This window comes from Furipterus horrens, unplaced genomic scaffold, assembly GCF_987537825.1.
Source record: "Furipterus horrens unplaced genomic scaffold, mFurHor1.1.pri manual_scaffold_3, whole genome shotgun sequence".
NCBI classification, from domain to species: Eukaryota; Metazoa; Chordata; class Mammalia; order Chiroptera; family Furipteridae; genus Furipterus; species Furipterus horrens.
This window is the reverse complement of record NW_028327173.1, coordinates 37787455-37802426: the sequence shown is the minus strand read 5'-3', so window position 1 is coordinate 37802426 and position 14972 is coordinate 37787455. Positions and strand designations below refer to the sequence as shown.

General features: G+C 52.5%; 1 long non-coding RNA gene across 1 annotated transcript; it reads left to right on the top strand.

Moving 5' to 3' along the window:
* The first annotated feature begins 6839 nt into the window (after positions 1–6839).
* LOC150014944 (uncharacterized) lies at positions 6840–12506 on the top strand. Its single transcript, XR_016509951.1, has 3 exons — positions 6840–6900; positions 9770–9863; positions 12284–12506. It is a non-coding gene; the product is annotated as an uncharacterized LOC150014944 (long non-coding RNA).
* Positions 12507–14972: the final 2466 nt, after the last annotated feature.

The following is a 14972-nucleotide window of genomic DNA, read 5'->3' as shown; positions in this document are numbered from 1 at the left end:
TTTTTCCACTTATTTATGAATTCTTTATAAGTTGATTCTTATATGTGCCCTGATGAGGGATCAAACCCACAACCTTGGTGTATCTGGACGACACTCTAACCCACTGAGCAACCCCACCAGGGCTTCATCAGGCAATCGAGATGAAAAGGCTGAGGGTCACATAGGGAGTGTACTCCCAGCCTCTACATGGACTTATAGCAAGAAGAATTTTGGTTAAGGAGAAGGAAGGACTTCTCATCCTAGGGCTTTGTGCAGAATTCTAGTCCAGGACTTGACCAAAGGTGTAAAATGTCCTAAGAAAGGTCAAGGCCCCCTTCACCACAAATCAAAGGTCAACTGGTCCCTACCTCTCTGGCTAAGCCACACAATTACTTTTGTCCCTAAACCTTGAGTCTCACCTCGAGTGAACAGAAGGAGGGATGCTCCCTCCCAATGCCTGGGTTTGTAGCTAACAGGCTGGACTCATGGTCAACCAACCCACTTCCCTCCCTCTCCAAAAGCCTGACACCACCCTGCCTGGGTCCTTCATTTGCCCCTGAATCCCTGACCCAGAGCAGTGACACCAAATTGTTAAATCAGCCCCCTTTCCTGGGCTGGGCAGGGACAGGAGGCAGCAGGGTCCACTTCCTAGGTCAGAACTCTTTGTCTTACCTTTCCTAGCCCATTTTTCAAAACTAGACCTTGAGGAGAGGAGAGTATGGGTGTGTGTGTGTGTGTGTGTGTGTGTGTGTGTGTGAGAGAGAGAGAGAGAGAGAGAGAGAGAGAGAGAGAGAGTCTCTGTGGGGAGAGGGAGAAGGTGGGAGGGAGAACAGAGCCTGGGAGTGTGTGTGGCTGTGAGACTGCATGGCTATGTGCAAGAGAGACTGTGGTGTGTGTGTGTGTGCGCTTGTGTGTGGCACTCCGGCAGCAAGCTGTACCTTAAAGGTACAGACCCTGCCTCTGCCCTGCTCCACTCCACCTCCAACCCCAGCCAGAATCACCCCGACCCTGACCACCATGAGCTGGAAACCAGAGCAGGCCAGTCCCCAGTGACTCCTGCCTGAGGGAAGAGAAGCAAGCCCAGCTCTCTCAGACACACCCCCTCCTCTCCCAGGCTGAGGCTCTGAGAGCTCAGAAATGGGTCCCACCAGAGGAAGGAGAAAGGGGCTTTATTCCTGAGGAAAGCAGGGCCTCCCAGAGGACTGGGGGCTGGGGAGGAGGCCCAACTCTGAGGCACAACTGCCTGGATGGGGTCCCAGTTCTTCGCTTACTAGGGGTGGGGTGAGTGGATGAAGTCCACAACCTCCGCACCTCTTTTGCAGGGCGGGGACACCTGCGCAGGGCTGTGCTGCAGTCAGGGACAGAGATCTCGAGGGCGTGGATGGTGGCAGGACAACCAGAGGGTCTCTGCTGCAGACAGGAAGCCCCTATTTCAGGTCTGCTCTCAGGCAGCCTTCCTGCCATGTTGGCAGCGGGAGCTTGCACAACAGAGCGCGGGGGTGTTTGTTTTCTTCCCACAGCCACCCGCCCCTCCCCCACACTCACACCGGGTTTTGGTTCCTAGGCTGGAGGTGATGATGGGTGGAGCACTGGGAGGCTAAGACCTGGTTTCTCATCCTGCCTCAACCTCCTCTCCTACTCGCTGTGTGACCCTGAACAGATCCCTCACTTTCTCTGGGCTGCCGTTGCCTGCTCTGTATAATAGAGACGTTGGAGTCAAGAGACTCTAACAGCTCTTCTAACTAAGCTTCCCAGGTTCTGAGTCCTATGATGGGCGTAATTTGATGAGAAAATGCCTCCATCTAGGAAGAGAATGAGAAATTACTCAGCTCTGCGTTCTCCAGACCTATACCAGAGCCACAAAAAGTAGCGGCGCCTAAGTGTCCATGAAAATCTCTGGCCGAACTCCTCCATTTCACACATGAGGAAACCGAGGCAGTGATTTCCCAGACACACACAGGGAGAGAGAGCCGAGGCTGGGACCAGAGCCCTGGTCCCCCGGCCCCAGGTTCCCGCTATGAGGAAGAACCCCAGGTCGCCGAGAAAGCGGCGGGAGACGGGAGGCGGGGAAGAGGAGGAAGAACCGGGGGCGCGCCCTCCCGCGGGCCCCTTCCGGCCCCTCTCCCAGCCTGAGCACAGTCCCGCCACCTGCTCCCCCGCCCGCTGGGGCGGGGCCGTCGCCCTGTCTCCATGGCAACGCGCGGCCCAGCAGGCTGCCCTGGCCTCCCTGCAGCGGCGCAGCCCATCTGGCCCCAAGCCCGTCCCTACTGGGCTGCCGAGGCCCTGCCACCGGGGGGGGGCCGCTTACAGCCGGGCAGCAGCCCCGGACAGGCGCTCCAGGCGTCCGGCCCTTACCCTTGCCAGCACCTGGGCTGCTGAACTCACCCTGATGGATTAAAAGCCTCCCTACCCTCTAGGACCTCACATTCTAGGGAGACACCCTACCCCCTATATCCATCCAATGGAGCAGGAGGCGGAATCTCAGGATTAGAGGCGAGCTTTCTGGAGCCAGCCACCTGGGCTCAAATCCCCAAGTAGTGTGACCCCGGGCAATCTATTTAACCTTTTACCCATCTGAAAAATGGAGGTGATCATAGAACCTGCCTCATAGGGTGGTTGTGAGGGTTAAATGAGTCATTAAAGAAAAATACATGGAGTTAGCACTCAGTAAATATCAGCTATTATTATTACTGCAGGTGGCAAGTGCTATAAGAGAGGTCTTTGGGAACTCAGCCTGGGGGCAACAGGGAAAGCTTCTTAGAGGAGGGAATAGCAGCAGAGAGGGAGAGGTGAAAATAGCAGGGGTGTGGGAAGGGAATAGGGAGACTTACAAAGCCCTACAGTGTTGCTGGAGAGTGTAGAAGAGCTTGGCTTTCAGACGGAGGGCACTGGGACAGGAGCCACTGAACGACTTTGAACAGAAGCATGACATGCCCCTTGTTTTCCTAGAGATTACTCCAGCTGCCATCCATGCAATGGATGGTCCAGTGGTCCTTCTGAGAGATGGTAAAGCCTGAACTAGGGGAGATACAAGTACAAGGTCAATGGAAGGTGGGGACAGATTCATAGCTATTAAGAAAGTAGACCTGGCAGGATAGCAACCTATGGATTGGTTGCAACTGGAAAGGGCAGAGTTAACAATGGGCATGGACACTTAGGTTGTTGGCTTGGGTACTGGGAGGGTGGCAGGACCAGAAAGAGGGGCAGATCTGGGGGTGGGGAGGATGATGAGCTGTTAGGGTGTAGCAAGGGGGAAGGACATGCTGCCTGGGTTGAGAACATTTGAGTTTGGAGCCAACCAGCCTGGGAGACATCAGTACCTGGACAGTCACAAATCCTGCCATGGTCTGAGAGTTGCCCAGAGTCAGCAGGGGTAGGTAGGGGCCCTCACCAAACCACCTCCTCCTGCACTGAGGAAGGCTTAGGCTTCAGGATTCTAAGAAGGGCTCTTAAGTTTCATTTCCCTGAGTCCAAGTAGAATTTGTCCAAGAGGAATTCAGGAATTCTGAGCCAAATTCTAGGTGTGTCATTATCTTTTTTGAGGTTTGGAGTTTTGGGAGGGCTGTTTGGGGTAAGGGAGGGGCAGAAGAGTACAAGGTGATAGCATGTCGTGCCACTCTGTCCCAGCTTTGTTGTTTACCAGCTGTGAGGTCTTAGGCAATTCTTTCCACCAAGCCTCAGTTTCCTCCTAGCTTCTTAACATGCAGGGCTATTATAAGAATTAAATGGGATGCTGGACACAAAGTTCTCAACATGGTCTCTGGCCATCTTTGTTAAACATGAAAATTCTAGCCCTGGCTGGTGTGGCTCAGTGGATTGAGCACCAGCCTGCAATCCAAGAGGGTGCCAGTTCAATTCTCGGTCTGGTCACTTGCCTAAGTTGGGGGCCAGGTCCCCAGTTGGGGGTGGGTAAGAGGCAACTGATTGATGTCTCTCTCACACATCAATCAATGTTTCTTTTCCTCTTTCTCCCTTCTTTCCCCTCTCTCTAAAAATAAATAAATAAAATCTTAAATAAAAAAAAAAAAAGAAGAACAAAGAAAATTTCAGCCCTGGCTGGTATGACTCAATGGATTGAGCACCGGCCTGCAAACCAACGGGTCGCCAGTTCAATTCCCAGTCAGGGTATATGCGTAGGTTGCGGGCCAGCCCCAGTTGGGGGTGTGTGAGAGGCAACCACACATTGATGTTTCTCTCCTTTTCTCCCTCCCTTCCCTTCTCTCTAAAAATAAATAAATAAATTCTTCAGAAAGAAAGAAAGAGAGAGAGAAAGGAAGGAAGGAAGGAAGGAAGGAAGGAAGGAAGGAAGGAAGGAAGGAAGGAAGGAAGGAAGGAAGGAAGAAAAAGAAAATTCTGGGTTTTTCTCCAAGACACAGAAATATGAATTTCCATGGGTGGGTCTGGGAATCTATAGGTAAAACTGATCTGTCATTGGATCAAAGCCTCCAACTATCATCCTGGGACTCCTCTGGCACTGGTCCATGCCTAATACTTTTGGCATAGGGCAAGAGTTCAAATGGCAGCCCCCCTCCAGCTTCCTTCTTCCTTTCCCACCTACTTTGTTTCTACTGCAAGAGTCCTTATATGCAGACATGTGAACTCAAGCTTCATGTCTAAACTCCTAGGCACACCTGCCCGCCCCCTTTGCTTCCTTGTTCACTCCTCACACCTAGGATTGCACATACCTGCAGCACAGTCCATTGAGAGGATAGACTCAGGTCCTGGAAGTGGGCTCAGAGCCCTTTGGGCAGGAATTCCAGGTGTCAGATATCTGGAGAATGGTCTGGAATGATAAGCTTGGGCTTCAGATGGGCATGTCCCCTTGGCCCCATCCATATACACCTCACCTTGTAGGTAGAAGTAGGGCAGCAGGAAGGCATAGGGGAATCTTATATAACAGAACTCAGAGCAGAGGCCCAGCTTCCCCGTTCTGTGAGTTCCCCTGCCTCTATTCCTATCAGCCTCTCCCACCAAGGCCCTCTGGCCAGCTCCCTGGTTCCCAGCAGCTGTATCATGGAGGCTGTAAGCCTCTGTCTATTTGCCTGGTCACTGCCCCGTTGAGTTGCCTCAGATTTTGCCTCCAGTCTCTGCTGGCCCTGAGAAATACAGGGTTCTGAGCCTTCCCCACACAACCTCCTCGTGGGCCATCAGAGCCCATATGTGCCCAGGCCCTGGCTTGTCATGGGAGATTAGGATATTATTCTCCTTTAAAAGTTAGAAAACAGAAGCTCAGAGAAGGCAGAGGAGGAATTAGTGTTATAGAGCACCTACTGAACGTCAAATCCTGACGTTGGTGCTTTTTAAAGATGTGACCACACAACATCCCTGTAAGAATTAGGCCCAATTTACAGGAGAGAATACTGTGGCTCAGAAAGGAGAGGTACCTGGCCCAAGGATCATCTAGTTGGTAGAAAGCAGAGTCAAAAATCAAAGTCAGACTGGTCAGATAACCCAGCCCAGACCCCAGGGATACATAGTAGGCCTTCAGTAAAGTCTGGCCAAGAGGAGCTGAGGTTGGTTGGAAACTGGGCCTGCCATTTCCTGTGAAGGCCATGGAATGTGAGGAATGTTCACCCCCAGGGCAGCGCTGTGGGCAAGGTGACCTTTGGGGAGATAAAGTCAAATTCCACTACTTAGAAAGGAGACCAGCTGAGGTGGATCGGGGGTGATACTGCCAGGGACCAGGACCAGCTGCAGGCAGGCACCCACCCCCCAGGCTCCTCCATGAGCCAGGATTTACAACTGCTATACCTCAGCCCCTGCTGTTTCCTCAACTGGAATTTCCCTTCCCCTAGCCTGCCAAGAACACCTCAGTATCTATGCTTCTAACCCTGTCCCCAACTGTCACCTGAACATTTCCACTTGGAAAGCCTTGGCAAATCTCAACCATAACTGTCCATGACTAAACTCATCACGCTCCCTGACTACCTTCCAGCCTCCTGGAAATGCCACCTCCATACCCAATTTGATTGCTCAGATGTTAGTTGTGCTAGCCTTGCCTCTTCCTTCTACCTCTTACTCCTTTCAAACTCTACCTCTCCTTGCTGCCTTGGACCTCCAATCTCCCCAGGGCAGCCAAGGCAGAGTTGCCAGGATAGAGCAAATAAAAAATATAGGACTCTCAATTAAATTTGAATTTCAGACAAACAATGAATAATTGTTCAAGATAAGGATGTCCCAGATATTGCATAGGACATACTTACACCAAAAAATTATTATTCATTGTTTATCTGAAACCTTACTGGACAGCTTGTATTTTACCTGGCAACCCTAAAACAGAGAGCGCTTCACCACTTAAAACTCTCCAGTGGGTCCCTGAGGGACAGTGGGTGCTTAGAGCACTCTTCTCACACTGGTCCTTCTCGGCCTATCTCCAGCCACCTTTCAATTCTCAGAAATCACCTCCTCCAGGAAGCCTTGCAAACAGCCATTAACTGGGTTAGGGACTTCTCTGTGCAGTTAGAAGCCGCCATACTTCCCCTATGAGGACCCTAAGTGCACTGCTTGTCCTTCATCAATAAGAACTCATGAGACCAGCGTCTTGTCTCTTGTCCACTGTGTTCACTCCCCAGACTCTTGCACGTCGAATGGCATTTAGAATAACTTGCTGTGGAACCCTGGCTAAGCCCATTGCGTTCTCTGGGCCTCAGTCTCTCCATCCATATGAGAAAGGGTCATTTAAAATGGACTGTGAGACCCTCTGCAGCTCTGATGACTGCCCATTTCAGCCTCCGTACTTTGGCCCTGGAGATCCTAGAGTGGCATAGGAGAGAACTCTGAACTCAGCTGGGAGGACCTTGGACAAGCCCCAGCTCTGCCTGTATGTGGCCTCAGGCAAGTTTCCACCCTCATTCAGCCAGACTTTTCTCCTCTGCCAGGTTCTATGCTCGTGGAGAAAACACCACCAGCTGGAACAGCCTGGTAAGGTCTTTAGGAGGTTGAAATCAGAGAGGTAAGGTGTGTAGCGCGGCACAGGGCACTTCGGAGGTCCTCAAAGAACAGAGGTTTCTTCCTGCTCTTCCTCTCAACTGGGAGGTCTGGATGCCCAAGAAGGGCCCTGGAAAAGCTGTAGGAGCTCCAGGGGGAGGCGGGAGGGTGGGGAGGGAGGGAGAAAGAACCTGGGCTGAGAACGTTCAGGCAAGACTTTAAATCTGGTCTTAGGTTTATTTATCTATTTATTTATTTTATCTATCTATCTATCTATCTATCTATCTATCTATCTATCTATCTATTTATAAAGATCCTGAGCATCTTCCATGAGAGACCCAGGAATCAACCCAGCTGACAGAGAGACACAACCTGAAGTCCACTCCCCACTTCTTTGTGGGGATTAATTTTCTGCCTTAATGGAGTGGGGCGTAATGGCGGGGACCATGTGGGGGGAACCTGTGGGTCGAGTGGGAGCAGCCTGGGGAGGCCTGGGTCCAAGGAGACACCTAGGTAGGGGGTTCTGTCCAGACTTATTGCTCCCATAACCTCTGGATTCCCCAGGCCACCCCAAGCAAACATGCTTAAGTGAGAACAGGATGCTCACTGGCTTCAAGACAAGCTTCTGCACCACCCCCATTCCAGCCCGCCTCCCACCAGTGGGCCTATGGGGTGGGGAAATCCCAGCAGGCCCCAGGGGCAGCCTATTCTGGACCCTGCTCTTCCAGTGCTTGGGTGGGACCTTACCATAGCCCAATTTTGTCTCCTCATCTGGACAATTTGGGGAAAGGGTGGGAGACGCTGGCTTCCAGGACACGCAGTCCAGCGTTCTGGAGGGTGAGACTAGGGTGAGTAACTCGAGTGTTATGGACCCCCAGGAAATGAATTCTTGCTTCTGAACAGGAATCTGAATACAAGGCTCTCTCACACCACCTCCTTCTGCTCTTCCTGCTCTTCTCTGTCTCCTCTCCTGCCTCCTCCAGCTGCCTGCCTGTCTCTCCCAGCCCCTGCTCAACTAGCTTCCCGTAGCCCATTATTCAGGCCTGATCTGACCTCAAGGCTGAAGAGGCAAGAGGAGGAGGCAGGGAGACAGAGAGAAGGAAGGAGAGAATTTGCCTTCATTGAGACCTGGCCAGCTCTGCTCACCTTTGCCTCCACTCTCTCCTAAAGGCCCCAGCCACCCCCACTGGCCACCTGACAAGGCAGAACCAATTTACAGAGGGGCAAAGTCAGCTTTTAAGAACCTAGGTGTTAGTTCTGACAGACATCACACTGATAAGAAATCAGCTTTCCTGCTTCCCCTCCTCATTCCAAGACTCTAAGGTGAAATCCAGGAACTTAAATTCACCCAAGAGGAAGAAGATAGCTTCCCAGATCCTGAGGCTCTGAGTCCTGGAAAAGGTCATTTCTTGAAGCCAGTCAGAGCAGATGGGAGGCCTGGGCTGGCCAGTCCCTGTCCCAAAGAGGCTCAGTGACCTCAGGCAAGTCACTTCATCTTTCTGAGTTAAAATCTGAACTGGAGTAACATTTGCCCTCAAGGGAAAGGTGATAAAGGCCTGGGCTTTGGAGCTAGATGATTTCAAATCCTGGTTCTGCTATTTCCTAGTTGAGTGGCTAGAGAAGTCATTGCCCTCTCTGACCTCACACCTGTGAAATGGGGTTTTCTGAAGATTGGGAAATATAAGGTACATAGAAAGGACAGTACCATGCTCGGCACCTTGAAGGGCTCCACAGCTGGTGGGCGAGGGGTGGAGAGAAACCTAATGAGAAAGCCTAGTGACTGTGATCTGGGAGACCCAGGCCTACAAGTTTCCCACCACCTTGCTATGGGACTAGTAAGTGGCTTTCCCGACCAAGAGGCCAAAGCATTCTTGGGCCTGAGAGGGCAGACTAGAGACTCATGTGAACTTTCTCCTGCGTGGACCCTCAGAGAATGAACCCTCACGCCTTCTACTCTGTCCTGGAGCCCATACACGTCCATCCTGCTGCATTCTTCATGCCAGCCCAGGCTCTGTCCCCACCCCACCCTCAGAACAAAAGGGACATTTGACATTCTTTGTCTGGTGCACTCATTCTGTGAGTGTAGGTCCCACCAGGCCTTGCATCTGGAACCTGCTATCTTCCCCCAGTCCTGTTCCAGCTCTCCAGAGACCTTTGCTCTGAGAGAACAGAGGGAGGGAGAGAACGAGGGAGTGAGAGGGAGGGGGGAAGGGAAGGGCCTAAAGGAGCAGAGCCTTCTCTCAGAAAGTGTTCCCCACCTCCATCATTAGAATTGGTACAAAGGAAACCAGAGGAGGGGGAGGGTAACAGGAGAAGAGTCCAAGGAGATTACAGTTTGTGACGTCTTTGAGATTGGGGTGGGTGCTAAATTGAAGTTAATACCCAATCTTCTTCTGCCTCCCAGGGAAGGGTTCTTTGCATTAACTAGTTTCTGAGTATCTTTTAAAGAAACTGGTTCCAACCTTGCCCTGATTTGCTGTGTGACCTTGGGTGAATTCCTTTCTTTCTCTGGGCCTTGGTCTCCCTTGTATAATATGAAGAGGAAAAACTGGAAGATCTGGCACATGCACATGAGAGATTTCCTGAGCCAGACCTAGCTAGAGGCTAGGATACTGGAGACGAGCCATACTCCCAGAATTTAGTTCTAGAATTCCATCAGAAAAGAGCACAGATGACGCTTGAGGTGAGAGTAATGTTTCCATGAAAGCAGGACCACTGCCCCACTTACCCCCAAATGCTGAACAGCTAACTAGCCTCCATTCCCTCGGATTGATACAGTCCTGTACAACCTCCAGAGCTCTCTACCCCCTTCATCTAGTCATAGATGTGTGAGACAAGACCAAATCGTGTTTTCCTTTCACAGAAAATAAGGCTGCAGGCACACACAGGACAGGCCCTGACCTGGCCTGAGAGTGGGGGGCCTGGAAAGCACTGCCTGAGTCCAACGGGAAGAATGGGTAAGATATTCTGGTGGAGGGACCCACATGAGCACAGGAGAGGGCAGTGTGCTGTAGTGTGTTTGGCTGAGGCCCAGGGTGTGCCTGAGGGGATGGGGAGAGGAGGCTCCCCTGGCTAAGGAGTTAGTGCTGTGGGTGCTGAGGAGCCAGGGTGGGTGGGGTAGGATTTTATGCCAGGTGCTGGTCATTGACTCCCATTGTAGTAAAGGGAATGAATAGTGGGGGCCCTGCTGGAGACCAAGTGAGTGGGGACAGCTGTACACACAGGTACATCCTGACAAAGGGGCCATGGAGCCTCCGTGGGGGAGGGTAGCAAAGCAATTCCTCCCGGGAAAGAGGGGAAGTGAGAGGGGAGATGAAGCAGGGGAGAGGAAATGAAAGATTAAGTGCATAAAGGCCATAAAGCTCAGGAGCGTCCAGGCCGGATGGATTCCGGTTTATAGATACATTTATGTCCGAGGATGCCCAGCCAGGCCTGATGTCCCAGCAAGTGGAGCCACCCAGGGAGGCAGAGAGGACGCTAGGCTGGGAGGGATCCCTCATGCCCCTGTGCTCCTCTCTGATACTGCCCCCCCTTACCTACCCCCAATTCCTTGGGCTGGCTGACAGCCCAGCTGGAAGCAATTGTGGGAGCCTCCAGCCTGGAGAGCTGCATCCCACAAAGGGCCCTGGTAAATAGCAGCCCACACCCCAGACGGCCTGCAGCTCCCCCTCCTTGCAGCCCCCTGCCCGGAAATTTAAAACAACTGCTCAACACAGTCTTAAATCCTCCAGGAAGGAGCTGGGGTTGGCAGGCAGGAAGCAGGAGGCTGGCCAGGGCCCTGCCTGGAACTCCCACTCTCCCCAGCTCCCACCCTGAACTCCCCTGAAATACCACCTGCCCCCTACCCGCAAAGTCCTGCTGTGGGCTTTCCCATGCTGGTGTTCCTTGCAGGGCACTGCAGCTTCAGCTTGTCAGTATTGCCAGGTATACTGTGAGTGTCCAGCACACAGGAGGTCTTGTCCCCTGCTTGTACCCAGCACTGGGTCTGCTGCAGAGCAAATACTGTGTATATATGAAAAATGAAGAAATGAAGCCACCATGTGACCCTGAGCCATCGCTCTGCTTTTTGGGTTTCAGTTACCTCATCTATCAAATGGGCATGTTAACTTTTACCCAGTCTACTTCTCAGCGATGTGAGAGTTAAGAACCTTTGTGCAAGTATTTTATTAACTGCAAGCCTGATGAGTCACAATGATTTCATTCTTGCCTTCCTGGCCTCAGTTTGCTTGTTTGTAAAATAGAAGCCGAAGTTGTGCTAGCTAGGGTCCCTCACAGTTTTGATAAAGGTCTGAGGATGCCCAGACTTTCCTAGGCTCTGCAAATAGCAGCTGGATGGTAGCGGGGAAGGCAGAGAGGGTGGTGTGAGGGAAAGAGCCCTGCCCGGGATTCAGAAGTCCACTATTTTAGCTCCAGCATGACCACTGATCCACTACATGATCTTCCGGGTCTCAATTTCCTTTTCTGTAAAATGGGAGTGGGTGGGTGGACACAGGATGCCTCAAGTGACGTCTAGTATTCAAGCTCTATGATGACAGGATGTTATCCAGAGGGCAGTGAGGAGCCACTGAAGGGCTTTGAGCAGGATAGTGGCATGATCTGAGTCATGTTTCAGAGCTCATTCTGGCAGCCTGCGGGTTATAGAGAGAAGGATGGGGAATTCGGAGTCCAGAGACCTGGAAGGGGGTTGTTGCCTTTGCCCAGGTGGCAGAAGATAGCAGCCTCTGGATTGTTTCTCATTCCATGTCCCATGCCTGGGCTGCCCTGCCTCTTCCCAGTATCACCCCCTCCCCAAACTCCCCTATCTCCAGCTTTTTAAAACTCACTCATCTTTAAGACACAGTTCAGGGAGCACCTCCTCCATAAGGCCTTACCAGATTGTCTTTGAGTAGTTAATCTCCTCTACCATCCAGTTTCCCAGCTCTAGGTACCTTCATCATAGGACCCTTCTGAATTACTATTGTGTGTTTACACGTGCTTGCATGCTTGCCCTCTCCTGGGCTGTGAGCTCCTGAGGTCAGGAGGGGTGTGTTGCCCATTCCCGTAAAGCCCCCAGCCCCAACACCTGGCCTGGCCCAGAGGAGGTACTAAGTACATGCAGGCAAGGTACGGAGGATGCCAAAGCATCCTACCCTTTGAGTTCTGCTGCAGGGTAGGAGACTAGGCTCTGTCAGATCATGTACACCTGGACTTTGGTAATCAACCTGGCCCTGGACTTAGCATTTCCCAAAAGATATGTTGATGGACTGAAACTTTTCCAGAGGAAATGCTAATGAACTTAGCCTGATATGTTAACTAAGCTGGTGTGGGAGGGGGAAAGCAATGAGATGTAAATGACCTACTGAATATGTCAATAAGCAAACTCCCCCCTTACCGAAAGGTGTATAAAAAAGGTGCCTGCAGAAGTGCCGGTGGCAATTCCTACGGGCCCACGAGGAGGACCGGGAGCTACCCCCACGCCCTCCACTGCCGTTTCCCTTGCTCCTACTGGAGCTACCCACCCCATCCGCCGCCGTTTCCCTTGCTCCTACGGGCCATTGAGTCAGTCGCGGGGAATTGCCTTTCCCTTTAACCCTCTTCTCCCTTCCCCTGGTCCCTCAATAAACCAGTTATCTGTTCCCACAGCAGTCTCTGGGCGATTTCTCAGAGCAGGGCTACCCTGACAGGCTCCAGGCCCAGCTTAATGACTAAAAGCTGTGTGACCTTGGGCAAGGAAGGCACTTCTCTCTGGATCGAGGTCCTTCTTGGCTACATAGCAATGATCTCTATCATTCATTCTAAAGTCAGGACTCTTAAGGGAGTACCCATCCTTGGGCCTCCTCCCCAGCACCTCCCCTCAGCATTTCCTTTCCTGTGCCCTGGATCACAGTGTCACAATGATCTGCTCCAGTGTGACTCCCACCAGAACCTGAACTCACTGAGAACCTTGTCCCTGGGTCCTACATGGTGTTCTGCACAGGGGGTGCCCTACCAGCCTGTATAAAGAGTCGCTTATCTACTCCTCAGCCCCCAGAGAGGGAGCAGGAGGATCTCTGTAAACAGTGATATGCCATTAAGTGTGTGGCTTGCAAGAGGCGAAGAACATTTACTGCCCAAGTCTGACTGCAGCCTTGCTTCTGTGTCCCTGTCCTCCTGCCCAGCCGTCCTCCTGGGACTAGGCAGGGGGGCCTCTCCTGAGAGGTGTGGGGAAGGCGTGCTGTCAGCCCCTAAAGCAGATGGATCTTGAGCCAGCATGGCTTTGCCCCAGGCAAGCCCTGCACAAATCGCAGCCAGAATCCCCCTTCTGCTCCCCCACCCCCATGGGCTGGGACAGACCTCCGCCAGCAGGCCTCCCAGCTTTGATCAATACAGGGCAAGCAGCCAAGGCGGCTGCAGGCTCCATCCTCCCAAGAGGCCCCAGCTCAGCTGGGGTCATGTGGGGGAGGGGCTGCAGCCTGACTCAGGGGCTCTGGGGGGTGGGGCAGGGCAGGGGAGAGCAGGAAAGGCAGGCATCACTCAGAGTCCTTTATCCCTTCACCCACTCTTATGCACGCAACTGTTCAGTCCACAAATACTCAGTGAGCACCCACTGCGCATCAGACCTGTCATCAGCTCTGGGGACACAGTAAGGACAAGATAGCAGCTCTTGTGGAACTGATGTTCTAGTGGGGGAGAGAGATAACAGACGAATGAACAAACACAAATAAGAGGTAGTTTCAAAAAGTGATAAAAATAAAATAGGGTAGGGTGAGAGAGAGATCAGGGCAACATTACAAGCGGTGGCCCGGGAGGTGATTCCCACCCTGCTGCCTCAGATCCAACCCCCACAAGCAGAGGTGAACATGGAGGTTTGCATGCAGGACGCTTGTTGGGGCACACTCATGGGCTCGGTGTCCTACGGTGAGGGAAGGAGGCAGGGTGGAGTAAAGGGAGAAGTTAGTCAGCTGACCCGCAGGGAGCTCTGGAGCAAATAGCCTTTCACAGTTGTCCCAGCCGGAGGCAACAGGGCCGGCCAGGCCTTGGTACCTCGCACTGATCAGCCATGGGTAGCTGCCTCGAGGAAAGAGCAAGACTTGGGGCAAGACTTGGGGCAAGCCAGCTACCTTCAGCAGAGTCGTTCCCACAGAGCTCTCCTGAGCGCCGCTGCCTCCAGCACTTTGCAGCTGGGAGATGAGAACCTGAGCCTAGAAGGGGAGTCTGAGTGGCACACGTCAGCATCCACTCGGTGTGCAAAGATCAGGAGGAAGAACATTCCAGACAGAGGGAACAGCAAGCACAAAATTCCTAAGGCAGAAATGAGCTTAGCCTGAGGCACGGAAAGAAGGCCAGCAGTCAGAGAGGTGGGCAAAGACCAACCCCAAAGGGTCCTGTGAACCAGGGAACTTTAAGTGTAAAGGGCCACCCCAGGAGGGCTTTAAGAAGAGAGTGATCTGATAATCACCTATTAACATTACTCTGGCTTCGAGGTGGAGAAGGGGATGAGAGGGGGGAGAGGGATGGGGAGAACAGTTGGGAAGTGGTGGGAGGGGTCCAGGTGACAGTGTCACTGGTGGTTTAACTAGGGCAAGGACATTCGTGTCTTAGTGAGATGAGTAAGAATTGAGGGAGGCTGGGGTGCTGCAGGGGTTCACAGTGAGGTCTCCAGATAAATCTTGGCTGTCATGGGATGTTGTAGAGATGCTTCTAGCACGCCGTGGGGGATATTAAACCAGATGATTTGATTTTTCCCAAACTGAAGGTCCTGAAATTTGTGGACTGGGGAAGGAACCTCAGAGACTGCTGTGCATGAATCCCCTTTCCAAAATCATGGGCTAATGGTTATGCAACCCTTGCTGTGCCCTGCAGGGGATGAGGATCACCCTGTCCCCACGGATCACTCTGCTGGGAAGTTCTGAGAGCTGCCTCCTTGCAGCTACTGCCAGGGGTCCCTGCTCTGCTCTGGGCCACCAGACTAACCACCTCTGTTTTCTCTGCCCCAAGAGGCCCCCAAAGGTAAGGACATGGCTCTTGTCTCCACTTCCACCCCATGTCTTCTTACCTATGAGTTACCCTGGGGAGGATCTCAGATGGTGCCTCCTCCCTACCCCAGC